The 14227-nt window shown below is 36.7% G+C and overlaps 1 pseudogene; it reads right to left on the bottom strand.

Annotated features, from left to right (window-relative positions):
• Positions 1 to 318: 318 nt before the first annotated feature.
• On the bottom strand, positions 319 to 2459 carry LOC116900508 (annotated as a pseudogene).
• Positions 2460 to 14227: the final 11768 nt, after the last annotated feature.

The following is a 14227-nucleotide window of genomic DNA, read 5'->3' as shown; positions in this document are numbered from 1 at the left end:
CACACTTTTAATTTCAGAACAAAATAAAACAAACAAACAAAAACCCACAATATACAACACCCAACCCTGCTATTCTTTTTTTTTTTTTTTTTTTTTTCGAGCTGGGGACCGACCCAGGGCCTTTGCGCTTCCTAGGCAAGCGCTCTACCACTGAGCTAAATCCCCAACCCGAGGGAAATCTTCTTGCCTTAAGGGGCAAAGACAGGATAGAAGAATTTCTTGTAGACATGAGCAGAGAGCCAGGTGGGTCAGGGACAATTAAGGCTGTTGGGGAGCCAAAGTGATACTGTACAGATGGCATGGACTTCCAAGGAGCCTTTAATCCACTTCTATGTGAGAGGCATCCTTGTCACCCTCCAGTGTGGGTATTTCATCAGGGACAGCAGCACTGGGCTCTTCTACAGTGGTCTCATCTTCATTAATGCCCAGGCCTAGTTTAATCATGTGGTAGATGTGGTTGAGTAGGTTTGGGGATCCTCAAATGAGAAACCAGAAGTGAGGAGAACAGTTTCAAACAGAAGCACCACCAGGTCCTTGACAGCTTCGTCTTTTTTTCTGTCTCAGTTTCTGCCACAAGGGTCTCCACAATGGGGTGGTCAGATTGATCTCTAGGTGTTTCTTGGCCATTGTGTAGCCCATTGTAGAGTTGTCTTGCAGTGTCTGTGCCTTCATGATCCATTCCATGTTGGCTGTCCAGCCATAGGTGCTTGTCATTCAGCAGGGTAAAGACACATGCCTATTGGATATTGTCAGTTTTTCAACCTTATCATCCTAGATCTCCTTCATAAGCTTTCAGACATTCTCAAATGTTATCTTTTTCTTTTCCAGTTTCTTCTCTTCCTCATCTTCTGGTAGCTCCAGTCCCTCCTTACTCACTGAGACCAGACTCTATCTGTCAAATTCTTTGAATTACTGCATGCAGTGCTCATCAAGAGGCTCAGTCATATACACCGCCTCAAAGCTCCATTTCCACACTCACTCTACAAAGGCAGAGTTGTCCACTTACTCTTTGCTCTCACCACTGATATAGTAGATGGGCTTCTGTGTCTTCTTCATTCTAGAGACATACTTTGACAGGGAAGTCATCTCATCTGACTGAGAAGTAAGATAGCAAAAGGGCTCAGAGCAGTGGCAATGGTTAGGGGAATCTTCAAGGACTTTAAGCTTTAAATTCTTGTAGAGTGCCTCATAAAATTTCTCATAGTTCTTTTTGTCTTCAGCCAACTTAGAGAAGAGCTCCGGGAACTTCTTTACAATGTTATTGCAGATGACATTCAGGATATTGCTCTGCTGGAACATTTATTGGGAGATGTTCAGGAGAAGGTCCTCAGAATCAACCACACCACAGATAAACTTAAAATACTCAGGTATGAGTTTATCAAAGCTGTCCATGATGAACACATGAAAGATGTTCAATTTGATGTTGTGCTTCTTTTTTTCAAAAATATCAAAGGGAGCTCACCAGAAGTGAAGAGCTCCCTGAATTCCGACTGACCTTTTATAGAGAAGTACTTGAGTGCCAAGTGGTCTTACCAATCATTTGTGAGACTCCTATAGAATTTACCATATTCCTCTTGAGTAATGACATCCAGATTTCTGGTGCAGATAGGCTTCATCATATACAGTTCTTCCTGGTCAAAATACTTCTTGATCTTCTTTGTTTTCTTTTCCTTATCTTTGCTGCTGTAATCCTCCTCATCAGATTCCATATCTTCAATCTTAGTCTTCTCCTCATCTTCCTTATCTTCCTCCTCTTTCTCACCTTTCTCTTTCTCTGCCTCATCAACACTAATCTCCTTCTCTATTTCCTTCTGCAAGGATATAACCTTGCGATGGGATAACCTATGAACTGTGACTGTTTCTTCACCATTTCTTGAACCTCCTCTCCTCTAAGTATTCTGTCTGGTTTTCTTTGAGGTTAAAAATCACTTTGCTACCCAGACCAATGGGTTCACATGGTCTGCCATGAACAGGGAAGGATCCACCAGCAGAAGATTCCCAGGCATACTGCACATCATGGTTGTGCATTGTGATCACAACCACTTTCTTTGCCTTGAGATAGGCCAAGTAGAACCTGACACCTAACTGCCTAACCATAAAGGTGTATGCCACAGCCTGCAGAGCCTCAATGAGTGCATTTGTACCAGACTTATCAATGGTTCCCAAATTATGATGTCAGCCTTGGTCATGCCATTGCCTGTGTTTACTAAAGTCAGCATGAGCTCCTGGCAGTGGGAAATGATGTCAATTTTCAGCTCTTTCCCACTGCCCAACTTAGAATGGTCTGTCAGGCTGTCATACTGAATTCTGTGCAGGATATCAGAAGCATTAGAGATTAACTCCTGGAGGAAAATCTCCTTGTTTAAGTAGAAAGTATTGATGATGAGGGACATGAGCTGGACAATTTCTGCCTGAAAGGTAAAGGTCTCTACCTCTTCGTCTCCATGGTGTACTTCTTCAAGAATCTTGACCAGAAAGCCAAATAGTAGTACAGAACAGGGTGGTGGGCCCAGATCATGTCTAACTCGCAGGGTTAATCTTGGCTGTATGGGGGTGACTCAGCAGCAGGCTTTCAAAATTCCAAGCCTACACCTGACATCTGGAGTAGAGGTGACTTTGAGTCTTTTTCCTACTCTTAGGAACTTGAAACAGAACTTCTGGTTTCTTTAGCAACTCAGTTGTGTCGTGTGTTGTTATTCTAGAAGCTGTCTTATGATGCTTTGCTGAAACCAGACACTACAGTGGATTGTGCTGTTTAGAAAGAATATAAACAGAACCACACAAACCATGAGAGAAAGCTGTTTCATTGCTATTCCTTGCAACACTTCATTGATCTGTGCTGAGCTTTGCTGGTCTTTGATAAATGGGTCAAAGGACTTCTCATGGTATTCCAGCTGATACTTGCTGCTTCTACTGACATGCTGATTCTGTGGGGCCTTGCTCTTTCTGCTATATCATGCTGCTACTGATTTTTTGTTTGATGTTGGTTAATGGACTGGACTTCTGGTGACAAAGAGTGGAATCACTCCAAGGAATTAGTTCTAAACAGGTTCACAGCACCCTTTTCCTACTAACTTTTTATCCCCTATCTCTGGTTGATGGGCTAGAAGGGAGGTTGAAGCATTGAAGAACCCTAAATAAAGTAGGTTTTGAAAATATACCCCTACAGGGGTGCTTTGCCAGCCTTTTTGTGAGGGTTTGTGCCTGGTCTTGTTGTATCTTGTTGTATGGTGTCAGTTGATGTTCCTAAGAGGTCAACAATTTCCTGTATAGAGATATGAGAGGCACCAGGGTGAATGCATATGCAAGATATGAGAGTTGGCAGGTGAACTAGGAGAAGAGAAGGCAGAGAAAACTGTGGTTTGGATATATTGTATGAAACAATCTGACTTCACATTCATATTTCATTACGGTTTTGTGGTCATAACTTATCCATAGTCCTATATTGAATTCTCACATTCAAAAATTATTGTTCCCAAAAAACAGTATAGTTTATTAATATGATGACAAAAGTTAGAAAAGAAACTTTTTGCCAATTTTGTGAAAATGGATCATTTAAAATCTCAACAAGTTTCAAACTGTCTCCATATCTCCATGTATTCTTGTATGTCAAGTTTTTCAACTTTCAAAACTAGTAAGTAAAACAAATATGATCAAGAATGGGAGGGATCCATATTTAAACCCCTTCACATAGATTCCAATTTTATGTACTCTGTTATGATCTTTAGATTGTTTTATTGAGAAAATCAATATGGATACTATAATTGAGTTTTATCCAAAGATTTTTTTTATATTTTTGTTGCTCTATTTCATGACCTTGTACAAGTAGTCAGTCGTTGAGCTGAATCCAGTCCTAGTTGCTTCTCATATTTTGAGACAGCCTCTCACTAAGTAAAAGAAGGTGACTTTGAACCCATTATATAAGGAGGGTTGGTAATGAGTTTACCTCCTTCCTTTTCCAGATTGTGAAGATACTGAGATTTTAGGGCTGTACCATCATATTCAAAAAAAGTCCATTTTTTTTGTTGCCTTTTTTTAAGTCAGGTTTTCTCTGTGAATCCCTAGTGTCCTGGAACTTACTCTGAATGGCTGGCCTTGAATTTATAGTTCTGCCTGCTTCTGCCTCCCAAGTACTGGAATTAAAAGTATGTTCCACTACCACATAGCTCAGAAGTCACTTTTTAATACGAATAGTTTAGTGGATTATTAATCAAAAAATTCTGCTAAATGTAGAGGAACACATCCATTTGTTATATTTTAGGTTAACATGTTAAAGATTTTAATTACATTATAAAGAAGTAAAAGTGTTAAAAATGACAAACACTGAAAAGAAAAAAGACAGTATTCAATATTTACTCTATTCATAATGAAAATGTTTATGTTAGCATTATAATATATGAATTATTTCATGTCATGTGCATTATATAATATCTTGGCATGAAGAGCAAGTAGTTCTTTATGTGAATGGGAACTGTTCAGAACTATAGCATACTTGAACAATAAAATGTGTTCTTTTATCGTGTGTTCACTATGAGACATTCAGTTGAACTTCATTTTGATCCATCACTCGTTTCCACCTGTCACTATTAGATATTTTACCCTGATACCAGTCGTGTTCTTCACAGTAATGTTCAGTTGTGAGTGCTTACTTGAAAGTATTTGGAATCAGCTCAAGATGATTTACACAAAGCAAACTGCTATCATTCATTCATTTTGTTTCTTTTTCAATAATCATGGACATAAGATATTTTGTTCAATGTTTTCAGTACTATTGACTTTGGGCTGACTTCAGGTTAAGTGGAGCTAACTTCTTTTAACTTCCATATGATTGGAAGAAGCTCCAAGGAGTACATTTAACCCAATGTACTCATAACAAAAAAAAATATTTTCTTAGCATTGCTATAGAAAAGAACTGAATGCCTATAGACAGATCCCACTGTTACCTTTCTGTTGCCCAGGTCTTGTTAATTATGATATAGGGGGCTGCTTAGCTTGTACTTCCATCCTATGCTCTGCTCTGAAGACAAGTGTTAAGAGGAATATAAACTCTGTTACTATGCTAGTTTGACTACAGATTTAGAAAAAATAAATTTTAATACATTTTATGTCAAGAGTGGCCAAGTATTGACTTATGCATTAAACAGTTGCAATTAGTACAGAATTTTAAAATAAAAGTGGGACTGTTAATGAAAGAAAAAGCAAAATTCTCCATTTGTAAACAAAGTATTAAAACATATAGAATCTTATGTTGATAAATTAAACCTTTAGAAATCATAATGAGTTAAACAACAGAATTCAAAATTGTAAAATGTTGAAATTCTTATGTCCCAAGAAGAAATAATAGTACACTTTCACACTTATTGGCAAGGGAGTAGTTTGAAAAATATTTCCCATTATAAAACCGTGTATCAAAATAAATGGTGAGGCTATTTTCTCCTCATTTCATACCATCTTTTATCTCTATACCTCATCTCCCAACCTGAAAAATTGCAGCTGTAATGAACCCCTAAGATGTTGGCAGTGTGTCACAGCTGTCATCACTATAAGCCATGTTATTACAGAAAAAAAATGTTCGTAACCAGCTCCAGAAATAATACATTATGTTGTCATTTATACGGCAGTTTTAGAAACTAATAAGTAAGAAATATTTTATAGAATCATCCTAAATAGAAATTGAACAATTTGATGATAAATACGCTCATGTAATTCTTAAAGCTAATTCATACTATGATAAATAAATTAACAATGATTCCCTGTTTTATTATATTTTAAAATGTAATACCTCCTTGATGATAAACCTTATTTTAAATCTTATGTTTTCCAAATATACAAGGGTTACTATTCTTTTTTCTATAGCCACTCACATAAAAAGAGAAATTGAACTAATGAATAAATATATCATTTCCTGTTGCATTAACCCCACCATGGTACCATAACACTTAATAGTATTCATTACTGAGCATCAAGACCCATTAATACTGAGTTCAGCCACTAATTCTTTTTCTGAAATGTATATGATACAAAATGAAAGCAGTGAATAAGAAAGATATTATTGGTAAAATGTTTGCTAGCTGGAACTATACTATAAAATTTAACCAAAATTACCCAGCTTTGTAAATCAATGACTTCATTGAGGTTCCTTGCTGAAGTAAGGGTGTAGGGTTGATTGAAGAAACAGGGACTTCTCAAAGGCAGCTGCTTCATCAAAAGCCTATATCAGTATAGATGATGTTCTAGTTAGGGTTTCCATTGCTGTGATGAGACACTATGACCAAGTCAATTCTCCTAAATGGAAATATATTGTTGGGATATCTTATTTGTTCAGAGGTTCAGTACGTTATCAGTCAGGAGTGTGCCAGAGTACAGGCTTGCATGGCAAGGGAGGAGCTGAGAGTTTTACATCTTGATCTCAATGGCTACAGAAGGCTGTCATCCTCAGGTCACTAGGAGGAAACTCTCTCAAAGCACAACCACACAACCATGCTCCTCCTCCAACAAGGTCACAGCTACTCCAACAAGGACTTCCTAATACTACTGAGTTGTTTCCTTCTTGAGTATTAATGACTCTCCTTTTAGAATGGAACTTTTCAATTTGTAAGTTCCTGAGTCTTGCATTCTTCCTTTAGCACTTCCTGAATTTTACATGTCTTTCTGCATAATTTCCTGATTCTTAGAGTTACTTTTCAGGATGGAATATTACATTCCTAAGGAAATGACAATACAAAGAATGATATACAGTTATTCTAAACACAATGGTTTTACTTAAATATGTTTTCTTTCGTTTTGGGAGTGAGTATTTTTCCTGAATATCATTTGCTGTATGTATAGCATGTGCATGCCTAGGACTTGTGGAGGTACGAAAGTTTCGCAAACCTTTAGAACTAGAGCCATGAATGGTGTGAACCACAATGTATATAGCTGAACATTGCCTGCAAAAACAACAAGAGCTCATAGGCATGAAACCATTTCCCTAAGCCTAAGTATTATTAATGTCTGTCATACAAAGTTTATCCTTGTCATATAGGAAATCTAGTAAACTGGTTTAGGTTTAAAGAAGTAAATACATAACCCAAGAAAAACATTGATTAATCACCACAAGCAGTGTATTTTCATGCTAAAATATCCTCACAACTTAAGCATGACTTTACAAAATGGGCTTAGAAAATTGCATGTCAAGATGACAAATTTTTCAGTTTGAATAAGATTTTATAACTATGTGCATGGCACTATTAGTAAAATAAAGAAGTGAATTAAAGAAAAAGACCAAAAAATATGTATTTCTCACAGCTTCATTGATAGTAGTACATCTACCTTTTACTTGCATTTATCTGTTTCCTGAATTAGTTTAGTTTTTCCTATATTCTTTAAACATCTTACCCCTTAGCTTCCTATCTTCTCTTACTATCTCTTTGACCCTCTCTTTGCTTCTTTGTACTTTAAGATATTTTATCACACTCTGTTATTTACTGGAAAAAAACCTACTTCTAGTTGTGTTTTGGTCCTAGTACCCACTTTTAATCTGAGAGCTTTTTAATCAGGGTTAAATGAAATCAATGATAGGACTAGATGTGGAATATCAGTTGAAAGGGAGTGAATATAGGAAAAAAACAGAGAAAATAAGAGAAAGTCAGAAGGACAGGGACATACAGAGGAAGTAGAGGGAAAGACTTTGAGTTTGAGGCAGTTTTGAAATGACATAGAAAAAGAGTTTCCTTTTGTAAGGTCTGCTGAAGAGGAAGGTCAGATGCCTTTTTTTCTGTCTTTATGAACTAGCAAGCTTTCACCTCAGAATCTGAATCCCCAGTATTGGTAAAATTGAACGTTCAATAGTTCCTAAAAAAAAAAAAACCTTATTCTTTCATTTCTTTTTTTCTACTTCCTATATATGGCTAATATTTCATTTTCAGGTGCACATAAGCAAATTTTCTCTAAAACAAAAATAATAATAATAATAATTATACTCTTTCCTTCAGATAGTTTCTGGAGGTTAAGTCTCCTTTCAATCAAAATCAGCACAAACATCCATAAAAGGACTGAAGGAGATGAAAGGATTTGTAATTCATAGGAAGAACAACAATATCAACCTATCAGATGCCACAGAGCTCTCAGGGCCTAAACCACCAAACAAAGAGTACACATGGAGGGACCCATGACTCCAGCAGCATATGTAGCAGAGGATGGCCTTGTCAGACATCAGTGGGAGGAGAGACCTTTGGTTCTCCATACCACGGTATAGAGAAATGCCAGGATGGGGAGGTGGGATTGGGTGAGTGGGTAAGTGGGTGGGTAGGGGAATACCCTTGTAGAAGCAGGGGGAAGGAGGGTGAGATAGGGAGTTTCCAGGGGGAGGAAAGGGAATAACATTGAAATGTACATAAATAAAATATAGAATAAAATATAATCTTCTAAATTTAAGTGAGACATTATTATTAAAGAGTATGTTAATTGAATATTTACAATTATAGAAGAGATGTACTAATTAGAATGTTATTCCTAAATACAGGAAATTTTGTTATTTGTGTATGTAAATATTTTCTGGATTCATTAGAAATTCTTTTACTTATAGAATTTTTTCTTAGATGACTTCCTCAATAAATGTTATAAAATAGCCTGTTAATTAAATATTCTGAATCAAGTATTTTTTCCTTGTATATTTTTCTTTAATAGCTTAGTTTACAAATATAAAATAGTCTGGTAGGTAAATATTCTGTATCAAGTATGGTGGCCTGAATATTACAATCAAATTTCGAAGAACATTTAAATTCTCCTTTTAAAGTCCACATAACTTAGGTCATGAATTTATGAGCTGTTAATTCCTGAATCGGGAAGGCAATGCCATGGATGGATGTAAGAACGTCAGCTTAGGGAAGCAAAGCACCTGTGTAGTTTCTCTAATATTTGGAAAAGTCATCATTATTGTAGACTCTAAATTCCAGAGCAATCAACTGTGTGTTATACTTTGAGATGGAGATTGCCCTGAATATGACTAGGACTTTAGTCAATAACAAGAAGTCTCTTTAATACGAAATACAATTTTCTGTTTAAATATTTGGAAGATATTGGAATGGATGTTGGGACATTATACTAAATTTTTTTGATAAGACATTACTGTGACAATCCTATATTTTACCATGAGGTATCAATCATACTCAGAGTTCCTGAAAAGATTCCTTACTTTCTATATTCAGCCCCTTCCCTAATCAAAGAGAGTGGGAAAAATAAATTCATCTTAATTTTTAAATGTACATATTAGGACTAAAACTACACTTCACTGAAATGTTTACTTCTTTTATTTTTTCCTCCATCTTTATTAAATTGGGTATTTCTTATTTGCATTACAATTGTTATTCCCTTACCCAGTTTCCAGGCCAACATCCCCCTAACCCCTTCCCCTCCCCTTCAATATGGGTGTTTCCCTCCCCATCCTCCCCCCTTTACCGACCTTCCCCCAACAATCCCGTTCACTGGGGGTTCAGTCTTGGCAGGACCAAGGACTTCTCCTTCCACTGGTGCCCTTACTAGACTATTCATTGCTACCTATGCAGCTGGAGCCCAGGGTCAGTCCATGTATAGTCTTTGGGTAGTGGCTTAGTCCCTGGAAGCTCTGGTTGGTTGACATTGTTGTTCATATGGGGTCTCAAGCCCCTTCAAGCTCTTTCAGTCCTTTCTCTGATTCCTTCAATGGGGATCCTGTTCTCAGATCAGTGGTTTGCTGCTGGCATTCACCTATGTATTTGCCATATTCTGGCTGTGTCTCTCAGGAGAAATCTACATCTGGTTCCTGTCAGCCTGCACTTCTTTGCTTCATCCATTTTATCTAGTTTAGTGGCTGTATATGTATGGGCCACATGTGGGGCAGGCTCTGAATGGGCGTTCCTTCAGTCTCTGTTCTAAATTTTGCCTCCCTATACCCTTCCAAGGATATACTGCCTAAGCTATGACAGAAAAAAGGGAAACGTTAACACTAGAATATTCTGCCTTAGGTTTTGTATACAAGAAATTTAGGTTCCAGAAAAATGGGTGTCATATTAATTTTGGGGGAAATATTATTGGCCGTTAATAAACAAAACATTCCTTTATTTAGTTGAAAACAAGAAAAACTAAGTCGTTCTGTTTAACCATCACATGGACTGTGTAAATGAAGCAAGAATGAGAAAGCACACTGAAAATTCAATTTTTCTTATCATAATTTTGGCATGAAATCCTCAATGTACTGCCATTAAGTATAATAAGAAATAACAAATTCAAATGCCTCAGAGAATCCATTTCACTCTTAAGTCTCTTTAGTTTTTTTTTAATATTTTGATGTGATCTGGGAACTGTAGAAAAATTAAATGATTTTATGGTGAATTCAACAATGCATGTTTATTGATTTTAAATATAGCATCTGCAATAACCATCATGTTTAAAATAACAAATCTTTATTAGAAAATTTACATATATAATATATCATGTGATATAATTTATATTATATATTATAAAATATTTTATTATATAATTTTATACATTTAAAACACATAACCCTTTGTGGCACTAAATTAAATGACTTAAAAGCCTCAATACTGTCCTACTAACATAAGATGAATCATGATAAATACAAACAAAGGTGTCTCCCTTTATTGTGTACTTTTAAAGTATAAAACTGATAAACATTATAACATATAGTAGGTAACAATCTAACAAAGTTTATTTTTATCAATCCATTCTATTTTATTATCCATCAAAGAGGAAGAAAAGTTTCATACAATTCTTAGCAAAGAACACAGAACCATATTTATAATAAAGATATTTGAAAAGTACAGTGCAATAGAATAAACATTATGTTTCTACTCTGAGATTTTGGTGGTTTTTTGAGGGATGGGTTATTTTGGGTTTTGTTGTTGTTTGGGTCATGATTTTATTATTATTATTATTATTATTATTATTATTATTATTATTATTATTATTATTATTATTATTATTATTATTTTACACTCCAGTCATTAACCCCCTCTAGGTTCACCCTCCCACATTTCTTCATCCCATTACTTATTGCACCTGTCTCTATTAGGATATCCTCAGCTATCCACCCACCAGGCAGCAGCCCTCCCCATTCCCTGGGTCTCAAGTCTCTCAAGGGTTAGGCACTTCTCCCACTGAGGCTAGACCAGATGGTTTCTGATGTATATGTATTTGGGGAAACTTAACAGTTAGTTTTTGCTGCCTGGTTGGTAGGTCAGTGTCTGAGAGATATAGGGGTCCAGGTTAGTTGAAACTTCTGGTCTTCCTATGGGGTTCACCTCCTCCTCAACTTCTTCCAGCCATTCCCTAATTCAGCCTCAGGGGTCTCCTACTTCAGTTGATTGGTTGGATGTAAGTATCTTCATCTATCTCAGTCATCTGCTTGTGGTTCTCTCAGAGAGCAGCTATGCTAGGCTCTGTCTTTAAGCACAACATAGGATCAGTAGTAGTGTCAGAACTTGGACGTCCCTTTAAATGGATCCAAATTAGGGCTGGTCACATGACCTTCTTTCCTTCAGTCTCTTCTCCATCCCTTTACACTGGAAAAATTCTGGGTCAGAGTTTTTGACTATGGGAAAGCAACCCTATTACTCCCCGTCTTTGTACTGGAGGTGGACTCTACAAATTTCCTCTTCCCACTGTTGAACATTTTATCTAAGGTTCCTTCCATGGAGTCCTGGGAGTCTCTCAATTTCCAGGTCTCTGTACATTCTAGAGGGTACCCCTACCTTGCACCCTCTAAGGTTGCATATTTCCATTCATTCTTCTTTGCCTCAGGGCTTCTCTCCTGTTCTCCTGATACCTGATCATGTTCCTTTCTTTATCCCCCATTCCCTTCTTCCACCCAGGTTTCTCCCTCCCTCTTCCTCCAGTGAATGCTTTCTTCTCCCTACTTATGAGATTGACATCTTCACTTGGACACTTGTACATGTTAACCTTCTTAAGTTCTCTGGATTTTATCCTAGATATTTTATTCTTTTTAGCTAATATTGAATTATTAGTGAGTACATACCGTACATGTACTTTTGGGTCTGAGTTAACTAATTTAGCATGACATTTCCTAGTTCCATCCATTTGCCTGCAAACCTAATTTTGCCCTCATTTTTAATAGCTGAATTGTATTTCATTGTTTAAATGAACCACAATTTTCTGTATCCATTCTTCTGTTGTGTGACATTGGAGTTTTTCCAGCTTCTAGCTATAACAAATAAGTCCACTATGAACATAGTGGGGCACATGCCCCTGTAGTACGGTGAGGTATCTTTTGGATATATGCCTAGATGGGTATAGCTGAATTTTCAGGTAGATCTATGTCAAATTTTCTGAGGAACCTCCAGTTTGTTTTCCAGAGTGGTTGTATGAGGTTGCAATCCCACCAGAATTGGAGGAGTGTTCATTTTCCTCCGCATTTTCTCTAACATGTGCTTGTCATCTGAGTATTTGTTCTTAGCCATTGTGACTGGTGTGAGGCAGAATCTCAAGGTTATTTTTACTTTCATTTCCAGGATGACTAAGGATGTTGAACATTTCTTTGGGTGCTTCTTGACCTTGTGATATTCCTCAGTTGAGAATTCTTTGTTTAGCTCTGTATTCCATTTTTTTTTAACAGGGTCATTTGATTCTCTGAAATCTAACTTGTTGAGTTCTTTATATATATTGGATATTAGCCCTCTCTCAGATGTAGGATTGGTAAACATCTTTTTCCAATTTGTTGGTTGCTGTTTTTTCCTAATGACAGTGTCCTTTGCCTTACATAAACTTTGCAATTTTATGAAGTACCATTTGTGGATTCTTGATCTTACATCATAAGCCATTAATGTGCTGGGCAGGTAATTTTTCCCTGTGTCCATGTGTTTGAGGATCTTACCCAATGTCTTTTCTCTTAGATTCAGGATATCTGGTTTTATGTGGAGGTCCTTGATCCACTTGGACTTGAGCTTTGTACAGAGATAAGAATGGATCAATTTAGGGGTTGGGGATTTAGCTCAGTGGTAGAGCGCTTGCCTAGGAAGCGCAAGGCCCTGGGTTCGGTCCCCAGCTCTGGAAAAACAAGAATGGATCAATTTGCATTCTTCTACATGCAACCACCACTTGAACCAGCACCATTCATTGAAAATGCTATCTTTTTTCCACTGGATGATTATAGCTCCTTTTTCAAAAATCAAGTGACCACATATGTGTGGATTCATTTCTGTGTTTTCAATTCTATTCCACTGATCTACCTTCCTGTCTCTGAAACAATACCATACAAATTTTATCACTATTGCTCTATAATTCAGCTGGAGGTTAGGAATGTTGTTTCTCACAGAAGTTCTTGTGTTTTTGAGAATAGTTTTTGGTATCCTGGTTGTTTTGTTATTCTAAATGAAATCACAAATTGTTCTTTCTAACACTGTGAAGAATTGACTTGGAGTGTTGGTGGGGATTGCATTTTCTTTAAGTTCTTCTCTGCCATTTGAGATTCCTCTGTTGTTAATTCTTTATTTAGCTCTATTCTCCACTTTTTGATTGAAATGTTTGTTTTTTGAAGGTTAGCTTCTTGACTTCTTTACATCTTTTAGATATTAGCCCTGTATTGGATGTGGGATTAGTGAAGATTTCTTCCCGATCTGTAGGTTGCTGATTTGTCCTATTGACTATATTGTTTGCCTTACAGAAGCCTCTTAGTTTCATGAAGTCCCATTTATCAATTTTTGATCTTAGTGCCTGTGCCATTGGAGTTCTGTTTAGGAGATTTTTCCCTGTACTACCTTCAAGGATTAAAAGATATATTGAGATGTAAACAAAATAATTCCTTTACTCCTCAAATTGCTTAGGTCTTGCTGTTTTACTACAACAATAATAACTCTATCTAAAACACACAATCATCTTATTTTATAAGTTGTTGCAATTAGAAGCCTTATGTCCTGATCTAGGCTGCTGCAGCAAGTAAAAAGTCAAGTGTAATCATTAAAGAAAAAAAAGGGATGTGATTAAGAATAAGACTTATGTAGCAGGACAAAACTCACAGTGGAAGAATGACACTAAGGCACCTGCAAGTCCTTCCATCCAAAGTTTGTGAATGCTACAAGTACAGGGACAAAGACAGATTAGGATTATGGGAATGGTGAAACAATGAGTGGCCAACTTCCATTCCATGGACAAAAACCAATCCTTGACACTATCAATTATACTCAAAAGCCTATCATAAATGTTCTCTGAGAATATCCACTTAGATGCAGAGAGC

Source organism: Rattus rattus, chromosome 5 (assembly GCF_011064425.1).
Source record: "Rattus rattus isolate New Zealand chromosome 5, Rrattus_CSIRO_v1, whole genome shotgun sequence".
Classification (NCBI taxonomy): domain Eukaryota; kingdom Metazoa; phylum Chordata; class Mammalia; order Rodentia; family Muridae; genus Rattus; species Rattus rattus.
Note: the sequence above shows the minus strand (reverse complement) of the source record. Positions and strands in the feature narration are given on the sequence as shown.